The sequence below is a fragment of the Eubalaena glacialis genome, chromosome 8, assembly GCF_028564815.1.
Source record: "Eubalaena glacialis isolate mEubGla1 chromosome 8, mEubGla1.1.hap2.+ XY, whole genome shotgun sequence".
Classification (NCBI taxonomy): Eukaryota; Metazoa; Chordata; class Mammalia; order Artiodactyla; family Balaenidae; genus Eubalaena; species Eubalaena glacialis.
In genome coordinates, this window is record NC_083723.1 from 110,338,185 (window position 1) to 110,362,495 (window position 24,311).

Below are 24,311 nucleotides of genomic sequence, written 5' to 3' on the forward strand. Positions count from 1 at the left end.
CTCCGGCCCTGCCCCACTCTGCTCCTGGTCTGAGTACAGAAAGTGAATGGTACACCACTGTGTCAGATCCTGGGAGCAAAGGGCCTTCTTCTGAAGTTGATTGCTTAACCTTCACGTTGAATACTGGAGCCCAGTATCAAAAGACTATGCTTACATTAGCAAGCATATACTTGATCTTCAAATGGAAGAGAGTTATTAGGATGCTGCTAAGGTGTTGAAAACATATCGATAATTGTCTTAGAGAGTTGGTGCAGGGAAGTAATGTGACAGCACGTGTAAAGTGGTTATCACTTCCTGGCACAGAGTAGACACTCAATATTAAGTTCCCTTTCTATCATTTTTCTATAGAAGGGAGTGGCACAGAGTAGGTAATTGATCTCTTACACACTCCCTCCTTGAACCTCCCTGCCCAGCGCAGATATACCCCTCACTATATTCGCCATTCCTGCGGACACGCAGGTGGATGGTTTGAGCCTTGTACCTTCCCTTCCCCTTCTTCTGGACCCCTGTGGCTTGATGCTGTTCCTCTATGATGCAATGCCTGAAGCAGTACTCAGTTCCCCAGGTACGGGCTGATTAGTGAAGGAGAAACAAAAAGGTTTCTTCATCTTGGCCTAGATACTACAATTCCGTTTTTCCAAGCTAAGATTTCTTTAGGGTTTTGTTTTGCTATGTTTTGTTAAGAAGCCACAACTTGCCATTGACTCATATTCAGCTTCTAGCCAACGGAAACCCCTGAGCCTTTTTTTTTTTCCATGTGATACTGTTAAACCATCTCTCCCCCACCCAGATCTTGGACAGCTGTTTGTTGTTCTAGATCTGAGTAAAGGACTTCTCATGTCTGTTAAATTCCATCTTGTTAGATTAATTTTCTCCATTCTAGCCTATCACAATATAAAAATTCTTGTTACGTAAGTGAAAAATTAAATGCAGTGCATTGGCATACAGACGTCAGACTAAGGCCCAAAACATCAAATCACAAAAACCCCTCTAGCAGCAGAGTATAGCAACAACAAAACACCATAGAAAAGACATACGCTGTAGTTTTCTTAACAAAAATGACCCACGAGCCATATAACTCACCAGTGTTAGTCTCTGTTAACTTCCCAACATGCTAGACTCAAAACTTTTTTTCAGGAGACTATATTAAATCTCCAGAACATATGATTTCTTATTACAGTCCAGTATTTATATATTTTTATTTATTTACTTTTTTTTGAATGAAAGATTTTAAAAATTCTATAGTGCTTCATAATTTTCTTTTTTAAAAGTATTTATTTATTTATTTGGCTGCGTCGGGTCTTGTTACAGCACACGGGATCTTTAGCTGTGGCATGTGGGATCTAATTCCTGATCAGGGATCGAACCCGGGCTCCCGGCGTTGTGAGTATGGAGTCCCAGCCAGTGGACCACCAGGGAAGTCCCTATAGTGTTTCATAATTTTCAAAAGCTTCACACAGATGATTTCATATAATCCCATAATAACCCTTTTTTCTCCTACCCCATATTGTCCCTCCCCGTTCCCTCTCCCCATCTTACATGAACACACATATACTTTCCTCTTCCAAATCATTTTAATACCTTAATTAGCACTAAATAATTAAATTAATAATTTAATACTTTTTACTACCTTTCTTCTTACTAGAAAAAAATCCATTAAAAAAAATGGGGTAACTTTTAAGTTCCTGAGCATTTTATACTTGACTTTTTTCGATTGAGGTAAAATTCACATAACATAAAATTCACCATTTTTAATTCAGTGGCATTTAGTACATTCACGATGCTGTGCAATCATCACCTCTATCTAGTTCCAGAACATTTTCCTCACCCCAGAAGGAAACTCCATACTATTAAGCAGTTTCTCCCCATCCCCCCTCCTCCCAGGCTTGGGCAATCACCAGTCTGTGTTCTGTCTCTGTGGATGCATCTGTCCTGGATATTTCATATAAATGGAATCATACAATGTGTGACATTTTGTGCCTGGTTTCTTTTACTTAGCATAATGTTTTTGTTACAATTCATGTTGTAACGTGTATCAATTTCATTATTTTTATGGCTGAATATTATTCCATTATATGAATATGCCACAATTTGTTTATCCACAATTTACCATTCACTGATGGAAACTGGATTGTCCCGCCTTTTAGCTCTTGTAGATAGCGTTGCTATGAACATGCATGCACATGTATTTGAGTACATGTTTTCAATTCTTTTGGGTATGTACCTAGCAGTGGAATTGCTGGTTCATATGGTAATTCTATGTTTAGTTTTTTGAGGAGCCACCAAACTGTTTTCCACAGCGGCTGCACCATTTTAAATTCCCACCAGCATTGTAAGAGGGTTCTAGTTTCTCCACATCCTTGCCAACACTAATTATTTTACATTTTAAAATTATAGCCATCCTAGTGGGTGTGAAGTCGTATCTCACTGCAGTTTTGATGTGCATTTCCCTAATGACTAATGATACTGAGCATCTTTTCATTTGCTTGTTGTCCATTTGTATATCTTTTTAATAAATTTATTTATTTACTTATTTTTGGCTGCATTGGGTCCTCGTTGCTGCACGTGGGCTTTCTCTAGTTGTTGCGGTGCGTGGGCTTCTCATTGCGGTGGCTTCTCTTGTTGCAGAGAACGGGCTCTAGGCCCCCAGGCTTCGGTAGTTGTGGTGCGTGGGCTCAGTAGTTGTGGCTTGAGGGCTCTAGAGCGCAGGCTCAGTAGTTGTGGCGCATGGGCTTAGTTGCTCCACGGCATGTGGGATCTTCCCGGACCAGGGCTCGAACCCGTGTCCCCTGCATTGGCAGGCGGATTCTTAACCACTGTGCCACCAGGGAAGCCCCATTTGTATACCTTTTTGGAGAAATGTCTATTCAAGTCCTTTGCCTGTTTTTAAATTGGGTTGTTGAGTTTTAAAAGTTCTTTGTATATTCTGGATACTAGACTCTTTTTTTTTTTTTTTTAAGACTCTTATTATTTATATGATTAGCAAATAAATTATCCCATTCTCTTTATTGTTTTTTCACTTTCTCAATAATGTCCTTTGATGCACAAAGTTTTTTAAATTTGATGAGCTCCAATTTATCTATTTTTTCTTTTATTTCTTATGCTTTTGGTGTCATACCCCAAATCTGTAGCCAAATCTAAGGTCATGAAGATTTATACCCATGTTTTCTTCTAACAGTTTTATGGATTTAACTCTTGTACTTAGATTGTTGATCTATTTTATTTTTTTGTACATGGTGTGAGGTAGAGGTCCAACTTCAATCTTTTTGCATGTGGATATCAAATTGCTCCAGTACCATTTGTTGAAGAGATTTTTATTCTTTCCCCACTGAATGATCTTGGTACCTCTGTCTAAAATTAATTGGCCATAGATGTATGGGTTTTAGTAAGGACCCTCAATTCTATTCCATTGGCCTATCTGTCTATATTTATGCCAATAACACAGCTTTGATTACTGTAGCTTTGTAATAAGTCTTGAAATTGGGAAATGTGAGTCCTCCAACTCTATTCTTCTCTTTCAGTACTACTTTGGCTATTTGGGACCCTTTAAATTCCATATAAATTTAACAAGTGGATTTTCTATTTTTGCAAAAATGGTCATTAAAATTTTGATACAGATTGCATTGAATCTGTAGAATGCTTTGGGTAATTCTGCCATCTTAACAATATTAAGTCATTTATCAATTAACACAGAACATGTCTTTTCATTTATTTAGGTATTCTTTAATTTTTTCAACAATGTTTTGTAGTTCTTGGTAGGCAAGTCTTTAACTTCTCTGGTTTAATTTGTTCCTAGGTACTTCATTCTTTTGATGCTATAGTAAATGAAATTGTTTTCTTAATTTTCTTAACAAATTGTTCATTGCTGGTGTATAGAAACATGACTAATTTTTTAGTGTTGATCTTGTACCTTGCCACTTTGCTTCATCTATTAGATCTGGTAGTTTTTTTGTGGATTCTTTAGGGTTTACTGTGTATTGGATCGTGTTACTAGCCAAGAGTTACTGTACGAACCCTTGTTGTTTTTCTAAAACCAAACCAACGCCTATGTAAATAGTCCTTTTTATTAAACTCTCCTCAAATTACAAATTTCCTTTGGGGACTGAAACTGATACAAGCTGTCAATCAGGATTCAATGGATAAAATAGAAATAGTTCTGAATATTTTAAAAGAGAGAAATTTAATGGAAAGAATTGGTTACATGGATATTGGAAGACCTGAGATGCCAAATAAGTAAGAGTAAAGGAACCCAGAAATCAGCAACACATGGAAGCCACTACCATTCCTATGATGGAGGGACAAAAAATACTGTGCTATCAGATCCTGGAGGCTGGAGTCTCCTGGAAGAAGCTAGAAGCTAGTTCAAAGGGAACTGGAGCCATAGGAGAGACTCGCTGCTGCCTGGAGATGCAGCCTGAGACAGGAGAAAATATCCCTCCCTCCCTTTTCCCTCCTCCAACTCTCCAAGCTTGTGAGTTGATTGAATCTGACCAGAAGCCAGCTAACATAGGAGTCTGAGAAAAGCAGCATGCAGGAGAAAGCAGAGTTGAGCAAGGGCGTGATCAGAGAACATGCACCTCATACCACACAAAGAAGACCCTTCTAAATAAGGTGATATTTCAGTAGAGACTTTAAAGAAGTAAAGAAGCAAACCATGCAGATATTTGGAATAAAAATGTTCCAGGTTGCAGGAGAAAAAGTGCAAAGGCCCTAGGAAGAGCATGTTTAGGGGCACAGGCAACGAATGATCCTACAACAGAAACAGCACGGGAGTGGTAGGAGATGAGATCAGAGGGAAAGACAGGCCAGCAGACCACATAGGGCTTTATATGCCATACGACGGGCTTTGGCTTTTGCTCTGAGATGAAGTCATTGGCAAGTTTTGAGCAGAGGAGTGACATGATCTGACTATGGTTTAAGAGGATCCTTGTGGCTGCTGTGAGGAAAAGAAACTTTAATGGGGTGAGAGACCAAGAGAAAAAACGGTTTAGAAATTATCTCAATAATCGAGGCAAGGTAGCTTGGGTGAGGGCCAACAGGTAGAGGAGAGGTAAGATTTGCATCTATGTTGAAGATGGAGCCTACAGACGTCGTTGTTGGGTTATACGTGCATGTGAAAGAAGGACTGGCATCAAACTGACCTCAGCTTGAGGAGTGCAGGTTTGGAGGGGAAACCAGGAGCTCACTTAGGGACATATGAAGTGTGACACGGCTATTAGACACCCACACACAGCTGTGGGGGAAGGCTATTGAACAGTGAGCTGGGAGATGTTTGGACCGGAGATGTAAGTGTGGTGGTCACGGGCATATAAACAGTACTTGTCTTAGTTTGTCTACTTGTCTAGAAGCAGACCCTGACAAGAATTTGAGCATAAGTAGTTTATCTGTGAGGAGAGTTCAAGAATTACCAGTAGAGAAGAGAAGTGAGACAGGAAAAGGAAGAGAATCAATAAAATGTGCATTACGAAAGAAGTTATCTCCGTCGGCAACTGAAATTTGTCCCATTGTGGAATTCTGGGAGAGAGTGTAGAACAGGCTTCCAAGGAATGTAATAGGGGCGGGGCAGGCTCGTGGCTGTTAGCGAGCGATGTTAGCAGTCCCGCTCAGCCATTGGTCGGCATCGCAGTGGGCCCCTCTCCCAAACGAGCGACCGTTAGTGAGCAACTGTTAGGGAGCAACTGTTAGCAAGAGACCGTTAGCCAGTGACCGTTAGCAGTCCCGCTCAGCCATTGGTTGGCATCCCGGTGGCCCCGCCCCCCTTCCTCTGTATAAAAGGAGCCCGAATTCGGACTGAGAGAAGACGGTATTTTTGAGACACTAGTCTGCCATCTTCTTGGTCTGCCGGCTTTCTGACTAAAGTCGTTATTCCTTGCCCCAACAACTCGTCTCCCAATTTATTGGCCTGTTGTGCAGCGAGCAGAGCGAGCTTGGGCTCCGTGACAGGTATCCTAACTGAGGGATTGGAAAGCGAGGTTAATTATCCACCGAACTACCGTCCATCTTCGGTTGAGGGCTGCTCTGGGGGCATTAACTCTCCAGCACTTCCAGCTTCCTCACAGGAGAGCCCCTCGCCCCGGTGGCCATTAACCCCTCCCCTAACCCAGGGAGACTCAGAAGAAAGGTTGCCAACAAGCAGCCTTCTGTGTGTACTGGCGAGTCTTGAAGGGATACAGGTGGGGCGGCCACAGCATGAAATGATCCAGCATCACCCCAAAAGCGAGTGAGGTTAGCGAGAAAAGCTGTCCAAAGCTCTATAGCATTCCAACATTTAGAGGTCAAGGAAATGAGAAGAAACCAGCAAAGGAGACTGAGGAGAGGCTGGTGAAAAAGAGAGTGGAGTCCTGGAAGGCAAGTTTAAAAAGTGCTCCTAGCAGGAGGAAGAGTGACTGTGTCACATGCTGCAGAAAGGCCAACTAAGTTGAGGACTGAGGACTGATGGTTGGATTTAGCAATTTGCAGACCATGGTGACCTTGGCAGGATCAATTTTGGAGGTGTGCTTCAGGATAGGGAGTGAGTTCCAAAGAGAAGAGAAATCGGCGACAGCCTGTATAGACAACTTTTTCAAACAGTTTTGTTGTGGAGAAACTGAACAGTGGCTGGAGGGAGATGTGGGGCTCAAAGAGAGGGGGGTGTGTGTGTGAGAGAGAGAGAGAGAGAGAGAGTCTGCGTGTGTGTGTGTGTGTGTGTGTGTGTGTGTGTAAAATGGGAAATGCTGCAGCACATTTGCATGTTGATGGGACTGATCCAGTCAAGAGGGAAAAACTGATGAGGCAGGCAAAAGAGGGAAAACTACAGAAGTGATATCCTTAGTAAATGAGAGGGAATGGGATCAGTGCACAACCGGAGGGGGCTTCCTTAGGAGTACACGTTCATCGAGAGTAAAAGAGAGAAGGCAGAAGCTATGGCCACGTAGAGAGTGGGGGAGTGTGTAGAGATTCTCTTCTGAATTGCAATATTTTTCACAGAAGCAACGAAGTCAGCTGGTATTTCAGAATTGAGGAGGAAGAGTTGTTGGAGGATTGAGGAGAGAGAAGAAGGTATGGGATAGTCATTCAGGATTGGGAATAGATGAGAGAAATGGAGAGAGATGGCCAAGTAGCACCAAAGGCCCACTTGAGCTTAGTGATCACAATTTAAAGTGAGAGCAGTCAGCAAGGTTGGGTCTTTCTCCAGCCATGTTCAGCTGTTGCATGCAGGCATGGAGTAGGGGAAATTAGATTTGACCAAGGTTGAGCAGGTTTTATTTATGACCCCCAACCTGTAATTTTGCTCCAGGAAATTATATAGTAATTAGCTAAGAAATAAAACTTTCTTGGCAAAGTCATCCTGAATTCCAAGATTCTTGGGAATATGCTATAAGCAAAGAGAGAAAAGTGATTTGTGGGAAAGTAAGGTAGAAGTAGCTTTACTCAATCCATTTTGAAAGTGTTGCTCTACAAAAACTGATCTGGGATTTTGCAGGAAGCAATTGGCTAACCCTTCTACCCTCAATAAATGTTGTGAACTAGCCTTCCTCGCTGAGCCTCTTGGCTCTGGTGGACCCTGCAGCTGCCTACTAGCTAAGGGATCAGAAGCCAACATTCCATTTAACTGTTAGTGTTGTAAATAATCTGTTCCCATTCACAAGAGGATGAACATATGATAACCACAGAGACTGTAAAAAGCAAAAAAGGTGTGTTGGAAGTAGCCCCACCTTTCTCTAGTAAAAATTTTTACTCTGGTCCTTTTGCAGGTAGAGCTCACATCTTTGATGAGCCTCTGGTCAAAGATTCTAGTAAGAAAACTCTGGATAATCTGGACCTTTGTTTTACTCCTCGCCAATGGGAGTTATGGTACTGTGTCTTTCCATCCCAGTATCCAGTTTCTGGACAAGGTCTAACAGCCCAGCTACAAGTGCTCAGAAGCCACCGGATGTGGGCAATGAAAGGGGGGACATAGTGAGTTGAATACTGTTCCCCCAAAAGGTATGTCCAAGTTCTAATTCCTGGAACCTGTGAATATGACCTTGCTTGAAAATAGGATCTTTGCAGATGTAATTAAGAGTCTTGGGATGAGATCATCCAGGATTTAGGATGGGCCCCAAATCTAATGACTAGTATCCATATAAAGAGAGGGGAGAGGGAGCTTTAAGACACACAGAGACACAGGGAAGGAGGCATTTTGAAGATGGAGGCAGAGGCTGGAGTGCTGCATCTATAAGGGCCAAGGATTGCTGGTAATTACCAGAAGCTAGGGGAGAGGCATGGAACAGATTCTCCCTCAGTGTCGTCAGAAGGAACCAATCCTGCTGACACCTTGATTTCAGACTTCTGGCCTCCTGAACTGTGAGAGAATAAATTTGTTGTTTTAAGCCACGCCTGTGGTAACTTGTTATGGTAGCCCTAGGAAAACAATACAGGGAGTGAACTCATAGTAAAGTGAAGAATACATGGTCAGGAAAACCACAAGGAAGCATTCCTGGGACCATGGAAGGAGGCTGGGACCACCTGAAGTTCTTAAAACCTTGTGGCATTTCCCTTAGATTCCTTCTAGAAGAGTATGGCTCCTCCTCCAGAAATCACGTTTCCGGATAGTCTGGAAAACCTGCAGTTATTTTGAGTCCATTGTCCCATTTCCATGAAAGTGTTTGCAAATATTTTGCTCCCCAGGAAGTCCTACCCTTATGATTTAATCAGCCTGATTCTGCAGTCCTGAAATTTCTGCTTGCAGCAGGGCTGAGCTGGGAAGACCATGCTTGAGGAGGGCAGCCTCTCAGACACTTGTCTCTCCCTGGATTCCTGACTTGCATCATCTGGAATGAAAAGAAATAATAGCCAGCACTGCACTTTGATGTACTGGTGCTTTTATTCATTCTCTTCTCTGCCTTAAGTGCTCCTACTCCACTTAGGGAGACCCTGCTCACCCTTTGAGACTTGCCCAAATGCCTTCTGCTCTGTGAAGGCCACCCTGGAACCACGGAATTGTTTTCTTCAACATTCCCACAGAACTTGTGCACTTCTGTTGAAGGACTTATTAAATTTTATTATAGCTTATTATGTATTTGTCTTACCTGAAACACTCCAGAGGAAGTATTATTCATGTCTGAATCACCAGCACTTAGTCTAGAAGCTAGCTCAATAGATGTTTTTGGTATAAACTAAAGAAAGCAATATCTTAGAAAACCTACAGTAACCAAACTCAAGAGTTTCTTGAAAACATACAACTGCTCTTATTTAACTTCATCTATTTTGGATTTCAAGCCATTGGAATTTGGCAAGGAACAAAGTAACATAGAAATTAGTGTGTCCTCTATGAGTAAAGAGTTCAGTAAGTGTTTGCTGATTTGCTGTTATGGTCAGAGGAGAACTTCTCTCCAGGAGATGAGAAGGGCAATGTCACCCCCAGCACTGCAAGCTTCTTGAACACGAGGGAGGGAGAGTCTTCCTATTTTGGATTAAAATTTAGCAAAGGCTTTCCAGAATTAGCCACCAAAGAAGCACTCTGAGCCATCTTTCCTTTATCTGGTCACTGAAGAAAGCTAAAATGTTTACCACAGATGGTGTTCAAAGTGATGTTATCACTCCATGGTCTATCCAAATGCCTCCTCCCATCATATTTGGTTTGGAGTTTTACCTGGAGTTTTATATATTTGAAAATATTCAGAATGAATCCTCAGTTGCAAAAGAAAAATGGGCTGTGCTCTAAACTTATATGTGACTATGCTCCATAGAAAAGATGAAAACATCCAAGTGAACAGAAGCTGAGGGCATAAATAAAAGAGGAAGGTTTGGATAGGTAAGTATGTGTGTTCCCATGGGAACATACAGCTGCTGCCAACAAAAACCATGGGAAAAGGCTACAGACTCTTCCTATGATTCAGGCTAAAAACAAGTTTGTAAAGAAGTTAAAATACATGTGAATCATTTCCTTTTTCATCCACCACAATCATTACTATCAAGTCAAAAGCTGTCCTAGCATCATACGGAAAACCAGCCTGTTGTGACAAATGGAGATGTTTGCACTAAATAATCTCCCCACCAAGAAATCCAACAGCTTCTAATATCCACCACATAACATCGAAATGGCCTTCACCTATTAAGACCCTCACGATCTGGCAGTACAATCTCTGACCCACTTAATTCATGACTGCTTCTCCATTTTGATCAAGATGGTCTCCTCACTACCCCCTACAGACTACCCCATGTATCATGTTTATTCATAACTCCAAACTTTACTCATACTGTCTCCCAGTGCATTTTCCTTTTTCTTTATTCAAACCAACTTATTCAAGTCCAGTCCCAGTATCATCTGAACTACATGGTTTGTCATGACTGCAAACTATATTGGTATCTCTCTACTCTGAATTTCTATACTGTCCCTCGACAGCTAGAATCCCAAGCTAATGTTTCTTTTGAAATTAACTTATCATTTATAAACACTCATTGGCTTCACACACTGTGCTGGGAGCATAACGGAGATTTCTTGCAGATCTTCTAGCTGTTTTCTTTGCTGGGCTCACCATTTTAAACAATTCTTTCCTTCCCAAAGATGACCAAGATAACTAAGGACTTTTTGCTCCTTTTCAATACTATGCAAGGGAAGCACTTTTTCCCCTCTCCTTGGGCTAAGAAAGATTAGTAGATACTAAACTGGTGAGAGCTGTTAGAATCTTCAACTTTAACCCCTTCCAAATTGAATAAACCTCAGTTATAGTACAAATTAGTCACTAATTAAGGAAAGCCTGTGTAGATATGAAAGTATTCATTTTGGATCCTTTGACCTCTTTTTGGCTATCCAGATTGTGGAATCACAAACAGGGATATTCAGTGCGATGTGCTGATTCTCAGCCCAGGATTCAGAATGAGAGTAATTCTTTTGGGATCTGACCCTTGCAAGAAAAAAAAAATGGACAAGGCTAGATTCAGGTCTCAAGTCTGGCAATCCCAGTTTAGTCATGAACAGATAATGGAACCTCCATAACAATAACATTTGCTTAATATTTGAAACCTCCAAATGCCTCTATTTCTAGGGCAATATCATCTCTGTAATAAGAAACTTTCTAGATGCCAAGAAATTTAGCCTATTTTAAAAAGTCACTCTAGTTCACCTGTGATGAATGAGAGGAAAACTGAAACCAAAATTCTCCTCCCTTTAACTGAACAAATTGTAGCCTGCCTTTGAGTGACTTTCCTGTAGTTTACCTGCTGTGGTAGATAATTGTCAAAAATATTTACACCTTCTCCCTTTCACCCCTTGACCCTGGGCTTGGCCATGTGACTTGCTTTGGCAGATGTGACATAAACAGGGGCTTGAAATGTGCTTGAGTGGTTGGGCTTGCCTCTTGTACCTCTGGTCTTCACCATGAGAAGAGCATGTCTTAATTAGTCATCCATCTAAGGAGGGTGAAGAGCCACTGCCCAGCTGACCTGCAGCTTTGTGAGATTAAATGATTATTATTCTAAGGTACTGAGCTTTGGGGTGGTTTGTTACACAGAATTTGGGGGGCCATAGCTAACTGATATATATACCAATAGCTAAATAAATGACCAGATTTTCCCCAATTCTGTTTCAGTTCCCAGAAAATACCATTCTTGACCCTAAAAGATACAAGTATATTTTTCTATGAGCTTCTAGATCAAATGGCACAGTGTGCTGCGGACAAACAGGTCTATTTTTCTTTTTTTTTTCTAAATTTCTGACATCGTTTCCCTCTGAGCATTGGGAGTGCTCAGAGGGAAATGTGATGTCCCTATTTGCACAGGTACTTACTTGATTCCAGGCTCAGAGAAATGATTGCGATCCCTAAATCTGTCACTGTGTCATGGACTGCTGAAAACTTGAAGGTCGGAGGCTGTTAGCCAGGGGCTCAGCAAGAAATAGAGAGCATACCCAACTTTATTGTGTAGAGGCTTTTCAATAAAGGAACTATTTATAGAGATATAGGCAGAGTTAGAGGAGCCAGCGAGGGATGTTGAGACTCCCCCAGAGACTAGGGACAGAGGGGGCTGTTGTAATCCCCGGCCTGAACAGCAGGGGGAGTCAACCCTATTTCCAGAGCCTGGTTGACAGCTGGAGTCAAGAGGGGACTGCCCAACCACAGCTGTAGTTCTGGTGATGAGGCCACTGATAGAACCACACTGAGGCAGTGAGTGAGTGGGAGGGAATAAACACCCTGGCATCTCTCTCCTCCTACAATCTGGTCTACTGCTGGTGCCTCCCACTGGTCAGAGGGTGACACAGTTCACATAGGCCAGCCTCCCAGTACAAAGAACTGAGCAGAGGAGAACAGAGAATGGATCTGGGGAGGCTCAAACAATAACCAGAATAGATGTTTATTAACGCCTGCCCCAGTTTCCTCTGGAAAGAAGACATGGGTGGGGAAGGGAGGACGAGAAAGGTGTTATGTTTACAAGGATACTGGTTACAGAAAGCGTACAAAGTCTTTCATTGTGAATTGATGAGCAAAGAGATGGAGAATTAGAAAATCTGGGACTGGACCAGTAGGTATCTTTGCACTGTACTATGTTGACTCAAGGATTTCTTTGAAAGTATCATGACACAAACCTGTGGCACTAGGAGTTTTCTTCTTCTTCTTCTTCATATAAACCATAGAGTATATGTAATTCAATTAAACATGAAATTAGAATAAGGTTCAGTCCTTATCAGGTAGCAATTACACTGTTAAAAAAAAACAGTGAAATTAATATTAAATTACCTGGAAGACAAATATTCGAAGCGGGCTACGGAACTAAGCTTCAGGCCTGAATCTCTGGATTTGGGATTGGGATTGAAGAAGAAATATTTTAATGGCTGGGGAGTAAAATTTATCTTGGTGCTAGAAGATTTCTAGCATCTTGGGCCATGGGACCCTGATGTTGTTTCAATTTTGTGATACTCTTACGATTCTTGACCTATAAAAATATTAAGTGGAGCTGTTTACCAAACTTAACTCATGGCACATCCATAAACCTAAACTTGCCAGGATATTTTAGTTGTCGCTGTGTTCATGTTTTTGAAGGAAGAGAGCGTGGAGGGCAAAGAATGCTGAGGACTCCTGGTCCACACATACATACATGCCTATACATGCACCAGCGTCAGCCATCTCTCTTCCTTCAGAAAGTTATCCTCGCTTTCCATTTTTGTTTCCAAAAATGGGCAAAGGTGAGTAAAACCAAAACATCAATACGTTAAGAATGTCTTTTATTATACACAGAAGTATCTTAATATGCTGAGAAATAATATACATTATACGAATTTGCTTTGAGAAAGCAAGTAGCTAACTATCCATCTGAACTCAAATATGTGGGACAGACTTCCTTGGTTTGGGGATTATTCCTTAAACTCGGTCTTTACCTGAAAAGAATTCTCTAACAATAATACTTAAGGGATAACACCAGGTAAACTCGAAGCGAATTCTAGGTCTTTAGGATTGCTGGATGTGAAGTGAAGCATTTAAACTGTTAGAAGATTTATTAACAGTATGTTCATTATTTATTTATTTATTTGGCTGTGTTGGGTCTTCGTTGCTGCGCGTGGGCTTTCTCTAGTTGCGGGGAGCGGGGGCTACTCTTTCATTGCGGTGCGTGGGCTTCTCATTGCGGTGGCTTCTCTTGCTGCAGAGCACGGGCTCTAGGGCACGCGGGCTTCAGTAGTTATGGCTCGCGGGCTCTAGAGCGCAGGCTCAGTGGTTGTGGCGCACGGGCTTAGTTGCTCCATGGCATTTGGAATCTTCCCGGACCAGGGCTCGAACCCGTGTCTCCTGAATTGGCAGGCAGATTCTTAATCACTGCGTCACCAGGGAAGTCCCAATATGTTCATTCTAATATTATTTTATTAGTTTGCTTGATATTAAACTAGCCTAGAATAGGTTTCTCCAGAACAGACCCTGAGACTAGGATTGAGGCTAGTTTATTTGGAAGATGATCTCCAGAAGCATTGGTAGGGGAGGGGTCAGTGAGCCAGGGAAGGGAAGGTAGCCAGAGGAGGATGCATTCACAAGTATGTTACTACCATGGGGAACTGGGGCTCATTTCTATTGTGCAACCCTGGGAGGTGGTGGAGAGCACACCTGAGAATTGTCCCACCCCAAGGATGAGAAAGATGGAGAATTTAGCTACTAACTCCCATCTGTCATGGGAGCTGTTCCCAAGGATGTTAACTCCCTGGCACTTCCAGTCAGCCTGGCACCCAGCATGCTCGTGTGGTCAGAGAAGCTCTCAGGCTAAGGGATGCAGGTACTGGCAACAGAAAGCTATCAGTATACAGGAATCAGTATCCTGTACAGTACAGGAATACTGAGTGCCAAGGGGATGTGAGTGGTGCCAAAAGTATCTACTTCAGAGGCATAACTGATTATAAACACACTATTTAAGCTTCCTGTTAATGGGAGGAAACCAAAAGGACAGAGCAACAAAGGGTGGCAAGATAAGGAAAGCATAAACTGTAATCTTTGTGATAGCAGCCCTACTTTCTTCCCACACAGATCCTTGCATGCCTCTCCTCAACCCCCAGGCAGTCACTGAAGGTCAGGCTAAGACAGGCTTGAGAAAATTTCTGCTTGTCTTCATAGAAGACATTGGAAACAGGTCAGAGGAGGAGCTTTACAAAGCACAGCCAGCAAGACAATGCAGTGCCTTTCTTGTCAATGGGAACTTCGTGCCTATATTCCAAGAAAATAATATTTCTTTCTCATGCTGTAAATTTTTTTTATACATCTTTATTGGAGTATAATTGCTCTACAATGTTGTGTTAGTTTTTGCTGTACAACAAAGTGAATCAGCTATATGCATACATATATTCCCATATCCCCTCCCTCTTGAGCCTCCCTCCCACTCTCCCTATCCCAAAGGATATATTGGGATATATATCCCACCCCTCTAGGTCATCACAAAGCACCAAGCTGGAGGAATCAGGCTCCCTGACTTCAGACTATACTACAAAGCTACAGAAATCAAGACAGTATGGTACTGGCACAAAAACAGAAACATAGATCAATGGAACAGCATAGAAAGCCCAGATATAAACCCACGCACATACGGTCACCTTATTTTTGATAAAGGAGGCAAGAATATACAATGGAGGAAAGACAGCCTCTTCAATAAGTGGTGCTGGGAAAACTGGACCACTACATGTAAAAGAATGAAATTAGAACACTCCCTAACACCATACACAAAAATAAACTCAAAATGGATTAAAGACCTAAATGTAAGGCCAGACACTATAAAACTCTTAGAGGAAAACATAGGCAGAACACTCTATGACATAAATCACAGCAAAATCCTTTTTGACCCACCTCTTAGAGAAATGGAAATAAAAACAAAAATAAACAAATGGGACCTAATGAAACTTAAAAGATTTTGCACAGCAAAAGAAAACATAAACAAGACAAAAAGACAACCCTCAGAATGGGAGAAAATATTTGCAAATGAAGCAACTGACAAAGGATTAATCTCCAAATTTACAAGCAGCTCATGCAACTCAATATCAAAAACACAAACAACCCAATCCAAAAATGGGCACAAGACCTAAATAGACATTTCTCCAAAGAAGATACACAGATTGCCAACAAACACATGAAAGAATGCTCAACATCATTAATCATTAGAGAAATGCAAATCAAAACTACAATGAGGTATCACCTCACACCAGTCAGAATGGCCATCATCAAAAAATCTACAAACAGTAAATGCTGGAGAGGGTGTGGAGAAAAGGGAACCCTCTTGCACTGTTGGTGGGAATGTAAATTGATACAGCCACTATGGAGAACAGTATGGAGGTTCCTTAAAAAACTAAAAATAGAACTACCATATGATGCAGCAATCCCACTACTGGGCATATACCCTGAGAAAACCGTTATTCAAAAAGAGTCATGTACCACAATGTTCACTGCACCTCTATTTACAATAGCCAGAACATGGAAGCAACCTAAGTGTCCATCGACAGATGAATGGATAAAGAAGATGTGGCCCACATATACAATGGAATATTACTCAGCCATAAAAAGAAACGAAATTGAGTTATTTGTAGTGAGGTGGATGGACCTAGAGTCTGTCATACACGGTGAAGTAAGTCAGAAAGATAAAAACAAATACTGTATGCTAATGCATATATATGGAATCTAAAAAAAAAAAAAATGTTTCTGAAGAACCTAGGGGCAGGACAGGAATAAAGACGCAGATGTAGAGAATGGACTTGAGGACACAGGGAGGGGGAAGGGTAAGCTGGGACGAAGTGAGAGAGTAGCATTGACATATACACACTACCAAATGTAAAATAGATAGCTAGTGGGAAGCAGCCACATAGCACAGGGAAATCATCTCGGTGCTTTGTGACCACCTAGAGGGGTGGGATAGGGAGGGTGGGATGAAGACGCAAGAGGGAGGAGATATGGGGATATATGTATATGTATAGCTGATTCACTTTGTTATAAAGCAGAAACTAACAGACCATTGTAAAGCAATTATACTCCAATAAAGATGTGAAAAAAATATGCTTAATATATCATCACTTCTCATCATTTTCTGTTTTAAAACAGATTACTGCCAATGCCATGGGTGGTTCATAAGAGTTTACATTAAATTTCCTTAATCTCAATGCAATGCATTTGTGTGTATATGTGTAAGTGTGTGAAGTCAGGGGTTTCCGTAGACTTAGAGTGAATTACAGATTTCTTTTTTAGGAAAAAATTTACAGATAAGGGAGCTGAAACCAGGAGAAATGAAGTGACTTGTCCAAGGTAACAAGGTGTAAGACCACCACTCAGACCTTCTGATTTCCTCAAATTGAAGTAGACTATTTGGCAATGTGCATGGATATGAAATGCTTTCCATTAGCTACATCCATACTGAATAACTCAAGATAACTTTATCTTGGCAATTCACTGAATACTATACAAATACACAACTGTTCAAAAGGTTCCCAGTGCACTAGTAGAAATATTTTGCCCCATGGAGATTCCAATACTGGAACAGGGTGATATCTTCAAAAGATTTTGAAAAATACTGCCAATTCACCACTTGCAGATGCTTGTGGATACAGTTATTAGAGTCAATACTGAACTGCTCAAGACCCTTTCTTCTCTTTATTTTCTCTTCTTACCCATATCTTTACTTGGGTGTCACCACATGCTCTTTACACTAGTTTTTTCAAGTGGTGGGTTATAATCCGTTTAGTGGGTCATGAAATCAACTTAAATGGGACACAATCAGCATTTTAAAAAATGAAATTAATTAGATTAGAAAATATCAGCATATAACACAGCAAGCATTATTTTATGAAATTTTTGTTTCAGTCATATATGTATGTGTGTGCACTGGGTGGCAATTTTCTAACTGTGGATTACAGTCAAAAGCACTTGAAAGTCAATGGCTCTCATAGGGTCTCATAAGGACTTTAAAATGCTTTAACTGATTACCCCGTTCTCAACTCACATGTTGTGTTGGGTACTATTATTATCTCATTTTTAGAGTAACACAAATAATCATTTATCACAATATACAATGTCTGGATTTACCCACGTTTGCTAATTACATCTGTGAACTTTTTTTACTACAGTGAAACTCACATAAAATTCACAGTTTTAACCATTTTACAGTGTACAATTCAGTGGCATTTAGTACATTCACAATGATGTGCAACCATCATCACTATCTGGTTCCAGAACATTTTCACTACCCCAAAAGGAAAATCCATGCCAGTTAAGCAGTTACTCTCCATTCCTTCCTCTCCCCAGCCTCTGGCAACCAGTAACCTGCTGTCTCTATGGATTTGCCTACTCTGGACATTTCAAATGGAATCATACAATATGTGACCTTTTGTGTCTGCCTTCTTTCACTTAGCATGTGTTTGAGAGTCATCCATATTACAGCAAGCATCAGTACTTAATTCCTTTTTTGTGAATAATGTTTTATTGTATGGATATACCAGATCTATTTATCCATCATCCATTGATGGACATATGGGTTGTTTTTACCTTTTGGCTATTGTGAATAATGTTGCTATGAACATTTGTATCCAATTATCTGTTTGAATAGCTGTCTTCAGTTTTGGGGGTTACATACCTAGGAATGGAATTGCTGGGTCATATGGTAATTCTTCGTTTAACTTTTTGAAGAACTACCAAACATTTTTCCACAGTGGCTGCACCATTTAAAATTTCCACCAGCAATGTACAAGGGTTCCAATGTATCCACATCCTCACCAATAGTTGTTTTTTTTTTTAAATTTTTATTGGAGTCTAGTTGATTTACAACGTTGTGTTAGTTTCAGGTGTACAACAAAGTGAATCAGTTATATATATACATATATTCACCCTTTTAAAGATTCTTTTCCCATATAGGTCATTACAGAGCATTAAGTAGAGTTTCCTGTACTATACAGTAGGTCCTTATTAGTTATCTATTTTATATATAGTAGTGTGTATATGTCAATCCCAATCTCCCAATTTATCCCTCCCTGCTTTCCCCCTGATAACCATAAGTTTGTTTTTTATATCTGTGATGTTTATTTATTTATTTACTTTTGGCTGCTTTGGGTCTTCGTTGCTGCATGCGGGCTTCTTCTAGTTGCAGCTAGCAGGGGCTACTCTGTGGTGCACAGGCTTCTAATCACGGTGGCTTCTCTTGTTGCAGAGCATGGACTCTAGGCGTGCAGACTTCAGCAGTTGCGGCACGTGGGTCCTAGAGTGTGCGGGCTTCAGTAGTTGCAGTGCCTGGGCTCAGTAGTTGCGGTGCACGGGCTCACTAGTTGCAGCACGCGGGCTCGAGGGCTCAGTAGCTGTGGCGCACGGGCTTAGTTGCTCCGCGGCATGTAGGATCTTCCTGGACCAGGGATCAAACCTGTGTCTCCTGCATTGGCAGGTGGATTCTTAACCACTGCGCCACCAGAGGAGTCCCTGTGATATTTATTTTTATTTAAAAAATAATCATAGCCATTCTACTGGGCATGAAGTGGTATCTCATTGCAGTTTTGATTTGCATTTCTCTAATGACTAATGATGCTGAATATCTTTTCATGTGCTTGTTGGCCATTTGTACATCCTCTTTAGAAAAATATCTATTCAACTCATTTGCTCACTTTTTGATTGTCTTTTTGTTGTTGAGTTGTACAAGTTCTTTATAAATTCTGGATACTAGACACATCATTTATATAATTTGCAAATAATAGCTCCCACTCTGTGGTTGTCTTTTCACTTTCTTGATAATGTCCTTTGATGCACAAAATTTTTAAATTTTGATGAAGTCCAGTATATTTTCTCTTTTGTTGCTTGTGCGCTTGGTGTCATATCTAAGAAACCATTGCCAACTCCAAGATTATGAAGATTTACCCCTATGTTTTCTTCCAAAGGTGTTATGGTTTTAACTCTCACATTTAGGTCTTTGATCCATTTTGAGTTAATTTTCGTATGTGGTGTAAGATAAGGGTCCAACTTCATTCTTTTGCATGTGGGTATCCTGAACTTGATTTTAGAATCATTTTTCTTCTTTTTAAAGTGCATTCTTTTAAAAGTTCCTTTAAGGAAGGTTTCTTGGAGGTAAATTCAATCTATGTCAGTCTGACTATGTCTTTGTTTCCCTTGTCCTTGAAAAAAAGTTTTGCTAAACCTACAAATCTAGGTTGATGGTTATTTTCTCTTCAGAACTTTGAAGCTATCATTCTACTGTGTTGTGGATTCCATAGCTGCTATTGAGAACCTGATATCTACTTGTTGTCCTTTGTAAATTATCTACCTTTTTCCTCTGCCTGTTTTTAAGATCTTCTCTGTCTTTGATATTCTTTGGTTTTACTAAAATATATCTGGGTATGACTTTCTTTTTATGCATCTATTCTGTCTTGGACTCTTATCTGTGGATTCATGTCCTTTCATCAGTTTTGGGAAATTCTCAGCCTTTGTGTCTTCAAATATTGCCTTTTTTTTTCTATTTTCTCCTTCTGGAACTCCAATTAGATGTGTTATATTTTCTCATTATATCTTCCATGTAGCTGACCTCTCTTTCAAATTTACTGCCTTGTCTCTATGCATTATAGTCTGAGTATTTCCTTCAGATTTAATTCTCTCTTCACCTGCATATATTCTGCTGTTTACTTCATCCATTGAGTTATTAATTTCAATAATTATATTTTATTTATAAAGGTTCTAATTTATTTTTTTGAAATATGCCTTTTTTTTGAATTTTATTTTATTTATTTTTTTATACAGCAGGTTCTTATTAGTTATCCATTTTATACATGTTAGTGTATGTGTGTCAATCCCAATCTCCCAATTCAACCCACCACCATCCCCCCCCGCCCCCCACAACTTTCCCCCGTTGGTGTCCATACATTTGTTCTCTACATCTGTGTCTCTATTTCTCCACTTTGCAGAAATCCCAAGGCTTAATTTTCTAATCCCAGTGCTGGTATTGACATTTTTCCCTCAAGGCAATCCTAGCCTTTTCATTTGTTTAAACTGCTCATCATTCCAAATTTAGTTGTTTTCATTTTCCATTTTTGGTACATGCGGATACCACTTATTTCTTGTATGTCAGTGATGTATTAAAACTATGCTTGAAACTTATCCAGGTTCTAGTCATCTAGTAGTGGGAGAGTCATTCTGTCTAGTCCATCATAATCTCAGCTGTGAAAAGCATTAGAAAAATTTTAATCTATATCAGTTGAAGGTTGTAACTTTGGAAGAAAAAAGAAGTGAGAAACAAATAATAAGCCATGTAGATGTGCTGAATAACAGGATTTGGTTTCTTGGACCATGATTGTATCATGTGTCATTTTCTGGGTGCTAGAAAGAGAGATAGCAGAACAGATGAAGAAAAGTTAGTTATAAATGGGGCTAAAATGGCTTGAACCAAATTCACCCTAGAGAGCAAAAAAGAAAAATGTCATCTTATAACTGACTACTTAAAACAAGTCACATTTTCATGAAATGATATGCTTCTTGAGAATAAAGACTATATTTCTCCCATACTACGCAGGGCCCCAACATAGGATAAGTACTTATGTACTCTGTGGGATCCAAGACTGCTATATTAAAAAGATCTTTAAAGGTTATGTAGTTTAACATCTTAAATTTACAGACAAATAACTTGGATAACAGTTTTAAGCAATTTATCCTGAGGTCACACAGCTAGTATAGCAGATCGTGGGGGTAGACCCCAAATCTCCTGACTCCAGGCCATGCTTGTGTATTACACCACACTGTATCATTGAATTGAGTCAATATGAATTGTTCAAGTGTATGGCACTTCATACCAAAAAGAAGGGGGAAAATCCTCTCTTTGAACTAGTTGTTTTTCTTCTTTTCCTTTTACAGAACTGATGACTTCATACATAACCTTGTTTGCTGAAAGAAGCACATAGTTTCTATGAATATAAATACTCTATTGTATATTTTTAAAAAATAGTTTGCACCATAAGGCCAAATTTTTTAAAAATTTTTTTGGTAATAGTTCAACTCCTAATCTCAGTGGTTAAGGATACTGCCCAGGAGTAAGCAAGAAATAGAACTTCAGTTAGAGATCAGGAAAGAGCTGATTTGTGCATAAGAATCACGGTGTCTCAGACAGAGACATAAATAGCAAAGAGGTGAAGAGGGAAAGAAAGAGCTGTACATGTGTGAGGCAGTCAGGCTGGGACCTAAAATTCTAAAAGATGGATATGCTTAGCTGATTTGGGGGAAGTTTTGAAGAGGTGAAGACTCAGTGTACACTATCTTTGTCTATTTTCTACCTCCCTTCATGGTGAGACTGAGTAGAACTGAACTGGAGTTTCCTTAGCGATTCTTTAGTAAAAGGCTGCCACATGGTCGAGGGTTTGCTTGTAGCACTATGAACTCTCATTTGACCATTAGGTGCTCAGTTGTTTTACACAATACTAGGAATCCAAGAGAACATGTACAGGGCATCTTAATTTCCTTCCCCAGTAACAGAAATGAGTTATGGAGGCAGGGTGGGGAGGATGTATAGGATAGATGCAGCTGGGCTGAGTAGAGCAAGGACCCATGAAGGACAGGTGTATGTATATATAGGTGAGGAGAGCTAGAGATGTAAGTAACATAATGACAACTCTGGATGTCCAAGAATAGACATAAGACTGTCCCACAGCTCACAGCCAGGATTTGTAACAGATCATCTAGAAAGAAACTACCCCTGTTTTACTACTTAAATAGTCCCATTGGGCCACTGATGGATATAGCAGGGAATGATAAAAGATGGGGCAGATACACACAGAGAGAGTGTGGTTAGAGTGGATATGGGGGGACTAGTCAGGAGGTAACTGCAGCCAAAGTGAAATGATACCAACTTGAATAACAAAAGGGTTATAAGTGCAGTCAAAAAGATATCTGAATGTTCTAAGAGAACACTACATAAAATGTTGGTGCCGTAAACTTGAAAGAAATGGATGATTACATAGGAAACACAAATTACAAAAATTGACTTAAGAAGAAAAAGAAAACCTCAGTAGACTGGGTTGCACCAGGGGTGAGAGGTGGGATTGAAGGAGTAAAAAGTATGTAAAAATGTCTACCCTCTAAAAAGTTCCAAGCTAGAATGATTAATCAAAAGAATGCTATCAAACACTCAGGGGACTTCCCTGGTGGTCCAGTGGCTAAGACTTTGCACTCCCAATGCAGGGGGCCCGGGTTCTATCCCTGGTCGGGGAACTAGATCCCACATGCCTTAACTAAAAGATCCCACATGCCGCAACTAAGACCCGACATAGCCAAATTAATTAATTAATTAATTTTTTTTTTTTAAAAAGAAAAAACATTCAGAGTGCAGGTAGTATCTGTGATATTCACATTATTCCAAAGCATCAGAAAAGAAGGCATTTTCCCAATTCATCTTACAAGGTTAGAATAACCTCGGGACCAAAATCTTGCCAAGAATCATTCAAAACTGTAGAACAGCCTCTTAAAAAATATAAACTAAAAATTATAAATAAAATATATAACAACTGATTCTAATGGCATATTTGTAAACCACAGTGAGCCCAAATATGTTTTACTTCAGAAATTAAAAGATAGTTAAATACTAGAATATCTATAAACTGATCAACCAATGAATTTTATTAATAGAATAGAAGATTAAAAAAAGCAGAAAATCAGGAACCAGTCATTATAGCAGAAATCAGAGGCTGAAGAAGCAGCCAGGGGGTCCAGTCAAAACAGGTGAAGAGGGTTATTCCAAGCAAACAGCAGGGACAGTGAGAAAACTAAAGTATACAGGTTGAGTCTGTAAATTAGACATTTGGTGATCTTCCCTGTTGTTTTTTCTTTTTCCCTTAGGGGTCCTTCAACTACAACAGGAAGATCCTTCCTAGCACAAATAATTCAAGCTGTTTAGTATTCCCCATGAGGCTCCCATTGGTGTGCTACCAGTACAGCTGGAATTTTAAAAAAATTAGTAATATCTAATAAAATCACAGATTTCTTTGTGAAGTTGGCTGGTGGTGAGAAGTCCTATTAGCCCAGAGATTATACCCATGAGATGTTAAGATCTCTAAGGAGAACTCAGTTGATCAACAGACATTTGGGTTAGATGTCGAGAGTGGGCTTTGGCTACAGGTGGCCCTGAGGAGGCAATCTGCCCTCGTCACTCACTTGGTGACCTTGGGTCATTTACTTCAACTCTCGGAGTCTATATTCCCATCTGTAAAATGGAGATAATGTGACATATCTCTCAGGGTTGTTATGAGAATTAAATGAGATAATGAAAATGAAGAAGTTAGAACAAAGTCTGGCCCATAGTAAGGCATAGTAGCCCTTATCTTATATTGATTATTATTGTATTTGTTGAAAATGAGGCCAATCGCCAACCCCTTCATCACACGTGCTTTCTCCTCTGACCACCGGAGAGCACATCAACATTGCCCTTCCCAAGTGAGAAATGCCCTTAAGTTCTGCAGCCTGAGACCTCAGAAATGCTCCGGTTAAGCCACTCTTTGTGAATTTTGTCAGAAGAGCAAACCAACCTTCTTGAAAGGCATAAGCAAAATATCTGTTTTCCTCCTGATATGTTAGTTCAGCAAGGAGTGGGCAGGATATAAGTTAGTGATTGAATATAAAATTATATATAAATATCGAGATACACTAGGTTTCTGGCATTAGGAAGCAAGGTAATTTGAGGTATTAACTTTCTTTTTCTTTTATATTTTATAATACGTTATTACTTCTTTGAAGTACTATTCTATACATATTTCATTTTTTCCTCAAAATAACACTGTGAAGTACACAGGACAAAGTACATTTTACCTATTTAACTGGTGTGAAAATTGAGGCTCTGGAAAGTTTAATGACTCATTCAAAGCCAAAGAGATATTTGGTGTCAGAATCTGAACT

At 40.1% G+C, this 24,311-nt stretch overlaps 1 long non-coding RNA gene across 10 annotated transcripts in view; it reads right to left on the bottom strand.

The window, feature by feature from the left end:
- Nucleotides 1-24,311, bottom strand: part of LOC133096472 (uncharacterized) — a 117,684-nt gene that overhangs the window by 81,950 nt on the left and 11,423 nt on the right. For 8 of the 10 annotated variants that reach the window (XR_009701789.1, XR_009701792.1, XR_009701783.1 and 5 more), the window contains exon 2: nucleotides 8,660-8,792. The exons of the other annotated variants lie outside the window; for them this stretch is intronic. This is a non-coding gene — a long non-coding RNA (uncharacterized LOC133096472). The remainder of the gene's footprint in view (nucleotides 1-8,659; nucleotides 8,793-24,311) is intronic. 10 annotated transcript variants of the gene reach the window in all.